Here is a 12,055-nt window from a genome sequence, read left to right on the forward strand (position 1 = left end):
TGATAATTGACTTGTATATTGATACTTTGCACTACCTCAGAACAGGACCTGAGTTGCCCTTAAAGGGGATGTTCGTTTGTTGCACTTTCCTTAACAGTGATAATGTTTGAGAGTAGGGTTGAGTGAAACGGATCGGACAAATTCAAAAATCGCCGACTTTTGGCAAAGTCGGGTTTCATAAAACCCGACCCGATCCTAGTGTGGGATCGTCCATGAGGTCGGCGATCTTCGCGCCAAAGTTGCGTTTCGTATGACGCTTTCAGCGCCATTTTTCAGCCAATGAAGGAGGATGCAGATGGTGGGCAGTGTGATGACATAGGTCTCGGTCCCCACCATCTTAGAGAAGGGCATGACAGTGATTGGCTTGCTTTCTACGGCGTCACATGGGCTATAAAGGGGTGTGCACGCCGACCGCCATCGTACTTCTGCCGATCGTAGCATAGGGAAAGGTTGCCGCAGCTTCATCTAAAGAAGAAGGGATATAGTTAGGGAGGGAAGATTAAGTCCCGAAACTGCTTGTGCTGTAGCGATTTCCAATGTCCAACAATACCATTTGTTTGCAGGGACAGTGGAGGCTATATTTTTGTGCATCAGCTCTGTAGCTTATTAGGCTGCCTTATAAGGCTCCCTGATACCTGCATTGCTGTTTGCACGCCGCTGTGCAAACCAACTGCTTTTTTAAAAGCCAAAATCCTGTTGCTCCTTTCTGCACAGTTATCTTGTTTATTTGTCCACACTTTTGTGTGCAGCAGTCCTTTTTATTGCTGCCATACTTTTCCTGAGATCATTGTAGGGAGATTGAAATTGTACTACAGTCCTTGTATTTTTTCATATATCTTCCAGCCACTTTCTGCCACTGCATCGATTCAAAGTGACAGGAGACAGCATTTGTCCAGTATGGTTCCGAACTACTTTTCCTTCCTTATCGATGTTCTCCCTCACAGGTCATTCCCCTTTGATTACTGGGCATCTAAAATAGACACCTGGCCTGAATTGGCAGAATATGCATTACAGGAGCTCGCTTGCCCTGCTTATAGTGTGCTATCAGAAAGAGCCTTCAGTGCTGCTGGTTCAATACTGACCAAAAAAAGGACACGTCTGGCTACCCAGAATGTTGATGATCTAACCTTCATTAAAATGAACCAATCATGGATTTCAAATTATTTTGCCCCACCTTCACCTGCTGACACGTAGCTTGCCTGAAAAATGTCTTGCTTTTGGTTTCCTCTTACTGACTTCTCCAATTCCGCCATTTGCAGCTGCTGAATGTCCATGATAGGCCATTTTTACACCTCCCTAAACAGGCTGACTCCCCCCACAGGGCCGTGGTCACCACCTGGCGCAAGCACCCGTGCGAATGCCGTTTGCCTGGACAGGTGGGTGCTCCCACTCTTGTGCAACGGCACTGGTACAGGGTCCCTCATAGTACAATGATGTGTCTCTGACAGTGGTGGTGCACAACCAACGTCAGACACACCGTCGTAATATGAGGGACCCTGTGCCAGTACCGCCGCCCACGAGAGAGTGTTCACCCCCCATCTCGAACAGTGCTCTACCACTTGCAATACTTACCTCTCCCTTCTCCACCACTGTGTAGTCTGTGCTGTTAAATCCTTCAATGGCACTGCCAATACAAATTTGTTGAAATGATAGATGATAGTTAAAATATACAGGGGCCCTGGCCTCCATTTAGACCAGTTAATACTTTGCGCCTACTACCACTGTCTGCTACTCAGCAGAGGAGCCCACCCCAGTACCTAGCTATGCCGCCTGTTTAGTCCTGTTACCAATTTTGAACTGCTTTTAGCCTACTTTTGTATTTGGGCCTACTAACCGTGTCTGCGCCACTCACTACAGTTGTCCTCCACTGAACAAAGCTAGGCCGCCTGTTTAGTCCTGTTACCAATTTTGAACTGCTTTTAGCCTACTTTTTATTTTGGGCCTACTAACTGTGTCTGTGCCACTCATTACAGTTGTCATCCACTGAACAAAGCTAGGCCGCCTGTTTAGTCCTGTTACCAATTTTGAACTGCATTTAGCCTACTTTATTATTTGGGCCTATATCTGTGTTTCCTCCTCATCCTGCCCATTGCCCAGCCACTGCTAGATGAGTCTGCTGGTACATTGACGCAGACCACTACATTCCCCTTGCACTCTACACAGCCTGAATCTGACCCTGCTGAAAGTCAGGTTCCCCTTCCCGCATACTATACCACCTTACACGGGGACAAAGAGGAAGGTGCAGATGAAAGTACAGGTTCCTTCATCAGGTGGGGGGGCATACTCGTTGGCAACGTCACTGGCACAGGGCCCCTCATAGTACCCAAAAATGTCTCTGGCAGTGAGAGGTGCCACCCACCGTCAAACACACCGCCGTACTATGAGGGGCCCTGTGCCAGTGCCAACGAGTGGGCCCCCCCTGCTTGCTCAGGATCACAGCACTTGCAAAGTTGAAATACTTACCTCTCCCTGCTCCACCGCCGTGACGTATTCCGCGTTTCCTGGGCCCACGAAAATCTTGAGCCAGCCCTATCCCCCCCACAACTTTAGCCAAATGACCCCCAGTTTTCAATGCCTAACTATTATTATAAAGTAAATTAAGATTGACAAGCTTAAGAAATAAGAATTGATGTTTTTGGCATTAAAATAGGCACTGTAGGTGTTTTCCTGTCCTCCACTCACTGCCGACTTTGATTCCCCATTGCCTTGCATTGGGTTTCATGTTTCGGTCGACCCCCAACTTTTCAAAATAATCGGCCGATTTCACCTGACCCGACTTTTGACATAGTCGGGTTTCGCGAAACCCGACTCGATCCTAAAAAAGTAAAAGTCGCTCAACTCTATTTGAGAGTATTAAACAGTTAGATAGTAATTATGTTTACATAGCTGATAGTATGTAGCCAAGAATAGGAAATGTTAAAGTGATGTACTTTGAATAAAATTTAAGTTAAGTTAAATGATAGGTTGAATAAATTAAAAGGGAAATACAGTAGACCTGCGGGAGTAGACAGATAGTCCTGCATGTGTAGAAGAATAAAGAAAATGTCGATTTGCACTTTAAGGTTTAATGATAGTATACCCTTAGAGTGTACTTGCACTTAGTAGATAGACCTGTATGGGTAATTGTGTTTCATAGATACATAGTACTTGTTTTCAACTTGCCTTAAAAAGTCGTACGCACTATGCAAATATGTCATTGCTTGTAACGTTCAAGTGTTCTCACCTCCCATAAAGGGAAGCACAGTTAAATTAATTTGTTGTATAGCATTTTAAAATTTTTGCATGTCTTTTGCTAATGTATTGTTGTTTTCTTTTCCCAGTCTGGGAGTACTGGATTTAACAAAGGGGGGGGGGTCTGTGTGCAGCGCCCCAGAGTCCGTAGTTGCAGTAATGTTATTCTTCCATCAGGGGGAGTGATATTACGTCTGAAGGCAATAATGGAGATCACCTTACCAGGTATCACAAACCACACAACACACTTCACACTCCAGGCCACCAGGGGGAGCCATGCTTCTATCTATTTGGGCACTCCTCACAATTTGGTAAAACTGGGAGTCTGGACAGAAAGTTAGGCAGAGGCAAGGAGATGCAGACTGAAGCTGAAGCTGGCTGGAGTGAGAGGGAGCCAGATGCAGACTGAGGTCTGCGGATGATGAGGGTCCACAGAGGTGCGCCTGCCCCACGTGCGGCAGCGTCCAAAGAAAGAGACATCAGAAGGGAATTGTCTTGTAGTGAGTGAGAAACGAAGTCATAGCAAAGGAGAGGAATATCAGAGGGAGACCAACCAGGAGCAGGCTGCTTCCTTATGAAGTGCAGAAGCCGGTAGCCAGAACACCGAGGGAGTAAGGATCTCTATGCTTTACTTCAGAGACTGACAGGACAGTTAATTCCACGTTGGCTGCCCGACCTTATACCCAGGAGGCACAGTGGCAACTTGTGGGGGCTGGGGCGTCGTAGTGTCCCTGTAAAAAGCCTGAGGCCATCAGTCATACGGGTTTGTCTTATTCATCAGGGGGACAGAGAGAAAGAGACATTACATCTATGATAGTTGTGAGGACCTCACCGAGAAGCTCAGCAGGGAGGGACTACAACACTCAGGCGCTAGAGGAAGGCTACTGATTTCCACCTGGATAAGGGGACTCTGGATTTGCCTTCGGACTGGCCGGATTCTGCCTGCCCCGTGATCCGTTGCTCTGGACTGTGGACACTGAAGCCTTCAGTAAAGGTAAAGAGACTGCAACCTTGTGTCCTCATTCTTTACTGTGCCTCACACCATCCATCATCTACACTCTGGGAAGCCCTGGGGACATACTTAACCTGTGGGAAGGTATACCATCTAGCTGCCATAACATCACCCCAGTGGACCCCTAAGCAGCGTCGGTCATCCTGACCGAATACCCCAGGTGGCGTCACGACCACTATCCCTTTAAAGACCTTTCCCCAATTTACAACGGACACTTCCCCTAGGGCCACGGACCGGGTCAGCCACCGTGACATCCCTGACGAGAACCGAAGGGCCCGGCTCCAAGTACCCCATTGCCCTACTGGGGGGGTGCTTTACATCATTTTAGGGCATGTAAGCCTACTGGAAGTGGGAATTCAGATGTAGCAGACTGCATCTGGGTGTCTATCTCCAGTAGGCATACACGTCCAAAAATTATGCACAGTAGAGCACACATTCTCTCTGTCGGTACCATTATAGTCTATGACCCTGTGGGCACATACCGCCCAATCCCATTTTGTGAAGGGGGTTCGGACATAAGCACCAATGGAGCCACTGAACAAGTGCCTGAATACAGTGTGAAAGCACCCTTAGGTCTTAGGAGAAGCAGCCTGGTCTGCTATGCAGCCAGCAGGTTGAATCTTTCTTGTAAATGAGGATAATACAACAGCACTAGTTACTGGGGAAATCGGGTAAAAAAAGGATTTATATGTTGAAATGCACCCAATGGTCTTTTATGATCTTCTCTGGGTCACAATATGTGAAATAAAATAAAAACATACGGTAACTAAATAAAAATAAATAAAAAGCAGGGAAAAAGAAGCTGCTGCCAATCCAAATTGGTGCTACTAGTCCCACCCTTGCAGAAAGAAATGTGCTTGTTACATAAAAATAATTGTTAGGGAGAGGGAAACTTTTAAATTATAAATGTATTTCAGGGGTCCTTTCCTTTATTTTCCCACCGATATTGGAAAATAATTCAAAGAATATGAATATAACATAAATATTGTTCTCCATGTGTCAAGAAAAAAACATGCAAAAAGAGTTACAGCATCCAAATGAGAAAAAATGATTACAGCTGTTAAACAGTACAAAAAAAAATGAAACTGCCTGCTCAATAATGAGGGTAAATGACCTGGTCTTGGAGTCAATATACTGTACAGTTGAAACCAGAAGTTTACATATACTATATAAAAAGACAATACAAAGCTGACATCAACCCCACATATATGAACCCCACTTGCCACCGCTACAGGGCAAGTGGGAAGAGCTGGGCAAAGCGCCAGAATTGGCGTATCTAATAGATGTTTTATTTAGGCTGGGGGGCAATATCCATGGCCCCTTACCAGCCTGAGAATACGAGCCCCCAGCTGTCTGCTTTAGCAAAGCTGGTTGTCAAAAATGGGGGGGACCCACGCTTTATTTAAAATTATTTATTTAAATAATTAAAAAATATGGCATGGGGATCGCTCTATTCTTGATAGCTAGCCTTGCTGAAGCGGATAGCTGAGGGTTGCAGCCCTCAGCTGTGAGTTTTGCCTGGCCGTTTAACAAAAATACAGGGGAACCCACACCGGGTATTTTTAAAATTATTTATTTACATTTCAGGAGCCGGGTAATGAATACTCTCATCAGCGGCTCCTGCTCTCGCTGTTATTAGCGGCAGCAGGTGTCGGATGATGGGAGCAGTTGTCTCATCAGGTGACACCAGTGACCAGAGGTAAACTTTATACCTCCAATCACAGCTGAGCGCTTATGCTGTCTTTTGACAGCGTGGGAACCGCAGCTCTTCAACCAGCGGGGATGGTTTCATCGCCAATCAGAAGTGGTGTTTGCCACCCTGTCATACACATGACAGAGCAGCAAACACTGGATGTTCGTGCCCCCATTCAAGTTAATGGGGTCCGGGTTCGGGTACTGTTCTGCTATGGTAGAAACATATGTTAAAACTGGCAGAATCACATTGCAGATGCTTAAAGTTATGTTTTAACAAAACTACATTCTGTGGAGCCAAGGAGAAATCTAAAAAAAAGCACAAAATCTGCAGTTACACACTGTAGTCAGAAGAATAGAGTGTAAATATATTCAGGTCATATATCACATGTACAATAAAGATAAGAAATGGTTTATAGGAGGTGCAAAAAGGTTAACTTTCTTACCAATAACTCACATTCAAACAGGTTTATTTCGTTTCAGAAATGCAGTGCATCACTGGGATTGAAACCATTATATTAAAGTGAATAATACCTGTGCAAGTGCTATGTGCCTATATAATATGAATCCCTTCATTACTTTTTGCATTTTACCAACACTACAAGTGGTGACCTACATGGATTGTGTAGGGATTCATGCTCTCAGGTAGGCATTAGGTAGTGATCACACAATCACTGTATTCTTGTGTCAAAACCATGTGACGGTAATTTGCACTGGTTGTACAGTACCAAAACATAACCATAAACATAAATCCATAGCCTTCTCCAAACACTAACTAAACAAAATAGATCCTGGCTAGTCAAGTCCCCGTTCGGTGAAAGAGGGCTAGAACCCATGGTGCACATGGCCTGTGCTGTATTTTCTCAGAGAGATTCTAGCCTGGATATGCAGAGCCAGCCAGGTGCACCTAATCAGAGCCTGTAGAGCTAGGATTTAACCTCAACCTACTGGGTTTGCTGCAATTAAAGGGACTCTGTCACCTGAATTTGGAGGGAACAATTTTCAGCCATAGAGGCGGGGTTTTCGGGTGTTTGATTGACCCTTTCCTTACCTGCTGGCTGCATGCTGGCTGCAATATTGGATTGAAGTTCATTCTCTGTCCTCCGTAGTACACGCTTGCGCAAGGCAATCTTGCTCAGGCTCTACTGAAAAGCTCCACAGAAGCAGAGAAAACGGCTCCAGTAATCTTAACTCCCACAACAGCAACAGCACCAACCCAGGAGAGCTCCACAACCCTAGCTGGTCTGCATAGAATTCTATAACCCACAATCAGCTGATGGGACAGGTTACTTTTTAAAGGAAGGTGGGAGTAGTTACCAACCAACATCAGCTGATCTGCCTAAAAGAAGCTGCCAGAAAGAGACAGACATTAACTCTTTTTGGACCAAAAGGACAAAACAACATTTAAATTACAGCAGACCCAGATTGTTGCAACCAATCAGAACGCAGCGTATATTTCAAATTCCATACTAAATAAAAGCTCTGCAGTGATGTGCTGACAACATTTATTTTAGACAATTTTATAAATCTAAATAGAATGTAATAGAAAGTTTACACTGGCGAGAAGTGTCCGTTCCTATTCCCAGCTGCTCCACAATTTGCAGATAATAGGATTACTTATATTACAATTATACATCAACTTGGGCTCTTGGGCTACGGGAAGTTTAAAATAATGAAAAATGATCGCCCCAGGACAGTAAATACTAAAATTATTATGGCAGAATGTTATGTACTGTAAAAATTTGTTTGGACTCGTATTTGTGCTGCACTAAGCCTGAACTTATTCCATGCATTAAATATAGTCCAATAAAAAGTAAACTCTTATATGTGGCGTACACGCATCGCTTATATCAGGGACACAGATGGATATAAAAAACCTGTATAGCTGTGAACCACGTTAGATGGAAAATGGCATCATTTGCCTAAATTTCCATAAGCGAGGATTAGCATCCTCATATATCAATCATATATCGATCTTAGCCCGTGTTAAACAAAAATGTCAATTTGTCACATAGATAGAGTTCAACCTTATCTGCGCTTTGGCACCATTGTGAGTTATACAAGGTTTTGCCCCTTAGATGAACAGCAAAGAAATTCAAGTGTCCCCACTCCCCACACCACAGAGCTTCTTAGATTCTTTGTCTTGTAGATATGCTTTTTACAGCATTTCCATACATGAAGACGCCGCTAGGATCAAGGCCAGCGTGGACACATGCAGCTGTAGCATTTCAGGTTACACACCTTTTGGCATGTGCTGTCAATGGCCCAGAGACATTAAATAGTATCCTGAAGCTCTGAAAATGTCATGTAGCACAGAAGAATTAAAAGTAACAGCCCCTTCATCACAAATACAATAACATTTTAAAAGATCAAATATAATTAGCATAAGGGAATTACTGTGAATCTACAAATTAGAATTATAGTATGCCAATTTTTTACAATATAGTACCTTCAAAAACATAGCCAAAGAAATAAAAGGTAATTTTAAAAAAAGTTCCCAGATAAGTTAATATTATAAACATAGCAGGAAAGAGGCAATGTTTACCAGTCATGGTCACAAAAACTAAGGCACAGAGAGGATGGAGCAGACTCCTTTAATAAAGGTGGAGGCAAAGCTGATGCAAAATACTGATGGGACAATCACTCACAATCTACCAGTTCGTTGAGGGAGGGGGGGGGGGGGAGGGGATGATGCCCAATATTAGAAATGCACATGGATAAATATTGCAAACAGAGTAATACTGAATTTCTGGCAATTTTTTTTTAAAGTTCCTTTTATTTCTTTGGCTTTGCTTTTGATTTTAATTTTGTGTAGGGACTCACGAGACAGCGAGGACCCTTGACATGGGTTGCAAACTTGCGTATTTTAGCCAAAATATCAACCAATACCTCATATTTATATTCTATTTATCTGCGCATTGTATTGCAGGGCCCATCCATGGTGACCTTGTACACTAGGGTGCCTGTCCCTCTATGGTGCACTTATAGAGTGCCGGGCAGCCAGCCTGATCTAATAGTATAGGCATGTAATAGGCTGTTAACTGGGCACTGTGCGTTACATGTGTGTGACCTGCGCCCTTCTGCAAACTTTATCTGTGTGCAGTGTTAATAGCAATCACCCCCTCCATGAATTGGTATGTTGTGAGTGGTGGTTGTTTCATTAGTATTTTGAACCTGTTTTGCCTCCACCTTTGTTAATGGGGTCTTCTGCATCCTGTCTATACATTGGTTTCTCTGACCATGACTGGTAAAAATACCAATGCATTTTTTCTTCTATGTTTACAGTATAGTACCTACCTATGATAAGAATATACTGTACCTATCTGAAGTATTCTTTACAATTAACAATAAAAAATGTATTTATGTAATGTAAACTGGACCTGGATATATAATACATCAGGAAAGCCATGAGTATTAAAGTAAATGCAGTCAACTTCATCCAGAGATATCGAGCCATTTATTTGAGTCATTTCAAAAAGTTGTGATAATTGAAGTGTTATAGAAGTGGGATTGTATACAGAGTATAAAATTTGTGGACGTGTCAGATGTGACCGTCTTACAGGTGTTTCTCACAAAATTAGAATATCATCAAAACATTCATTTATTTCATTTCTTCAATACAAAAAGTGAAACTTGTATATTACATAGAGTCACTACAAGCAGAGTGATCTATTTCAAGTGTTTATTTCTGCTAATGTTGATGATTGTGGCTTACAGCTGATGAAAACCTAAAAGTCATTATCTCAGTAAATTAGACTAACTAACGAAAACCACTTGCAAAGTCTTCCTAAGCATTTAGAAAGGTCCCTTAGACCGTATCAATGGGCTCCACAATCATGGGGAAAACTGCTGACTTGACAGATGTCCAGAAGGCAGTCACTGACACACCCCACAAGGAGGGTAAGCCACAAAAGGTCATTGCTAAAGAGGCTGGCTGCTCACAGAGTGTTGTATCCAAGTGTAATGCAACTGCAGAGCAGTTGCGCTCAGCCACCACCAGGGGGCGATGCTACGGGGAAAAAGGGTTGCACTTACTGTGCAGCACTTCGGGTCAGATGTGCAGGCCGCCACCAGGAGGCAGCAGAGTAGTCAGACAGGCTGAAGTCAGAAACAAACAGGGAGATGAAGTACATCTTCACAGCAAAGCATGAGGTCAGAGATGAGACAAAAGTCAGAGCCAGATAGGAGCACGTTATCCAAAACGCGAGACGGAAAGATAAGTCAAGGTACAAGCCAGAGGGTCAAAAGCCAGTTGTGGAATGCAGTACCAGAGACAGAAAAAACGGAGGCGGAGTTCAGAGTTGAAGCCGAGTCATACGCTGTAGAGAAATTACTAAACATCCACTGAGTCAGGGATAGGGAACAGGTCAGACACAGACACAGGAAGTCAGAGGCAGAAGGATCATTAGGGTAAACGGATCAGCTGCTCTAACCTGGAAGCATGAACTATCACTGACAAAGGCTACCTAAAATAGCACCAATAAATAGCCACCCAAGAACCAAAGAGAGGCTGGAAAAGATAACCCCTCCATGATCAAGACGGGGAAAGAGCAAACCCCGACCTGGATCATGACAGTACCCTCCTCTCAAGTGGGGCAACCGAACCCTCAGGCTTCCCAGGATCCCAAGCATGAAAGGTCCGGACCAACTGATCCGCATTGACCGATCGTGCCGGAACCCAGGACTGGTCCTCCAGACCGTAGTCCCTCCAATGGACCAGATACTGGAGTGAGCGACAGACCATGCAAGAATCCACAATCCGTTCTACCTCATACTCATTCTGGCCATCCACCGAAATGGGTGGCAGAGGAGATGGAGATTCCCCAGAGGAAGACCCCAACGGTTTCAAAACAGCCTTATGGAACATGTCGGGAATATGTAAAGATGGGGGAAGGTGCAAACGAAAGGCCACAGGCTCACCACCTCCACAATCTCATAAGGGCCAATGAACCTGGACCCCAATTTAGCAGAAGGAACTTTAAGCTTAATATTCCTGGTGGACAACCAAACCTTATTATCCACCCAGAATACTGGCCCCACAGATTGCCTTTTGTCAGCAAAGAATTTATACCTCCCCTGAGCTTCCCCGATATTCCTCTGAACCTCCTGCCACACCTCCCCCAAACGTTGCACAGCTAGATCAGCCCCAGGGCACCCTGAATCCAGTTGGGAAAACTCCCCAAAATGAGGGTGAAACCCAGAATTGCAGAAGGGGAGGTACCCGTGGACTGATTAATGTGATTGTTAAAAGCAAATTCAGCTACAGGCAAAGAGGATCACCAATCGTCCTGCCGGGTAGTGGTCAAATAACGCAAGATTTGTTCCAAGGACTGATTGGTTCTCTCTGTCTGACCATTAGACTCAGGATGATATGCTGAAGAAAAGGTCAAACAGATACCTAACCTTTTACAAAAGGCCCTCCAGAACTTGGACACAAACTGCAATACCCTGTCAGAGACCACACGCACAGGCACACCATGCAACCGTACCACATGTTCAACAAACAATTTAGATAATGCCTCTGCATTAGGTAGACCTGTCAAAGGTACAAAATGTGCCTGCTTACTAAATCTGTCCACCACCACCCAAATTACCATTTTACCACTAGAAGAAGGAAGATCAGTGATAAATTCTACGGACAGATGAGTCCATGGTCTATCAGGAATTGGAAAAGGCACCAATTCCCCGGCAAGCCGGCTATGGGAACTTTTAGCATGAGCACATACATCACAGGACAACATGAACTTAACCACATCTGAAGCCAACAAGGACCACCAAAACAACCTAGAATCAGCTTTGTGAGTAGCTGAGATTCTAGGATGTCCACTCAGGGCAGAATCATGAAACTCCCGAAGTATCCTGAGATGAAATTGAATGGACACAAAGAGCTTTTTAACCGGCAATGATGGAGGAGCAAGAGGCTGAGCCTCACGAATCTCTCCCTCCAACACTGAGGACACCCCAGCCACAGTTGCACCATGCTGAAGAATGGAGGAAGGAGGTTCAGGAGGTGATATCGGGTCCAGACTATGGGATAAGGCATTAACCTTGATGTTTTTAGAACTGGGCTGAAAGGTAATAGAGAATTGAAACCGTGAAAGAAAAAGTGACCATCTTACC

Source organism: Ranitomeya imitator, chromosome 1, assembly GCF_032444005.1.
Source record: "Ranitomeya imitator isolate aRanImi1 chromosome 1, aRanImi1.pri, whole genome shotgun sequence".
Classification (NCBI taxonomy): domain Eukaryota; kingdom Metazoa; phylum Chordata; class Amphibia; order Anura; family Dendrobatidae; genus Ranitomeya; species Ranitomeya imitator.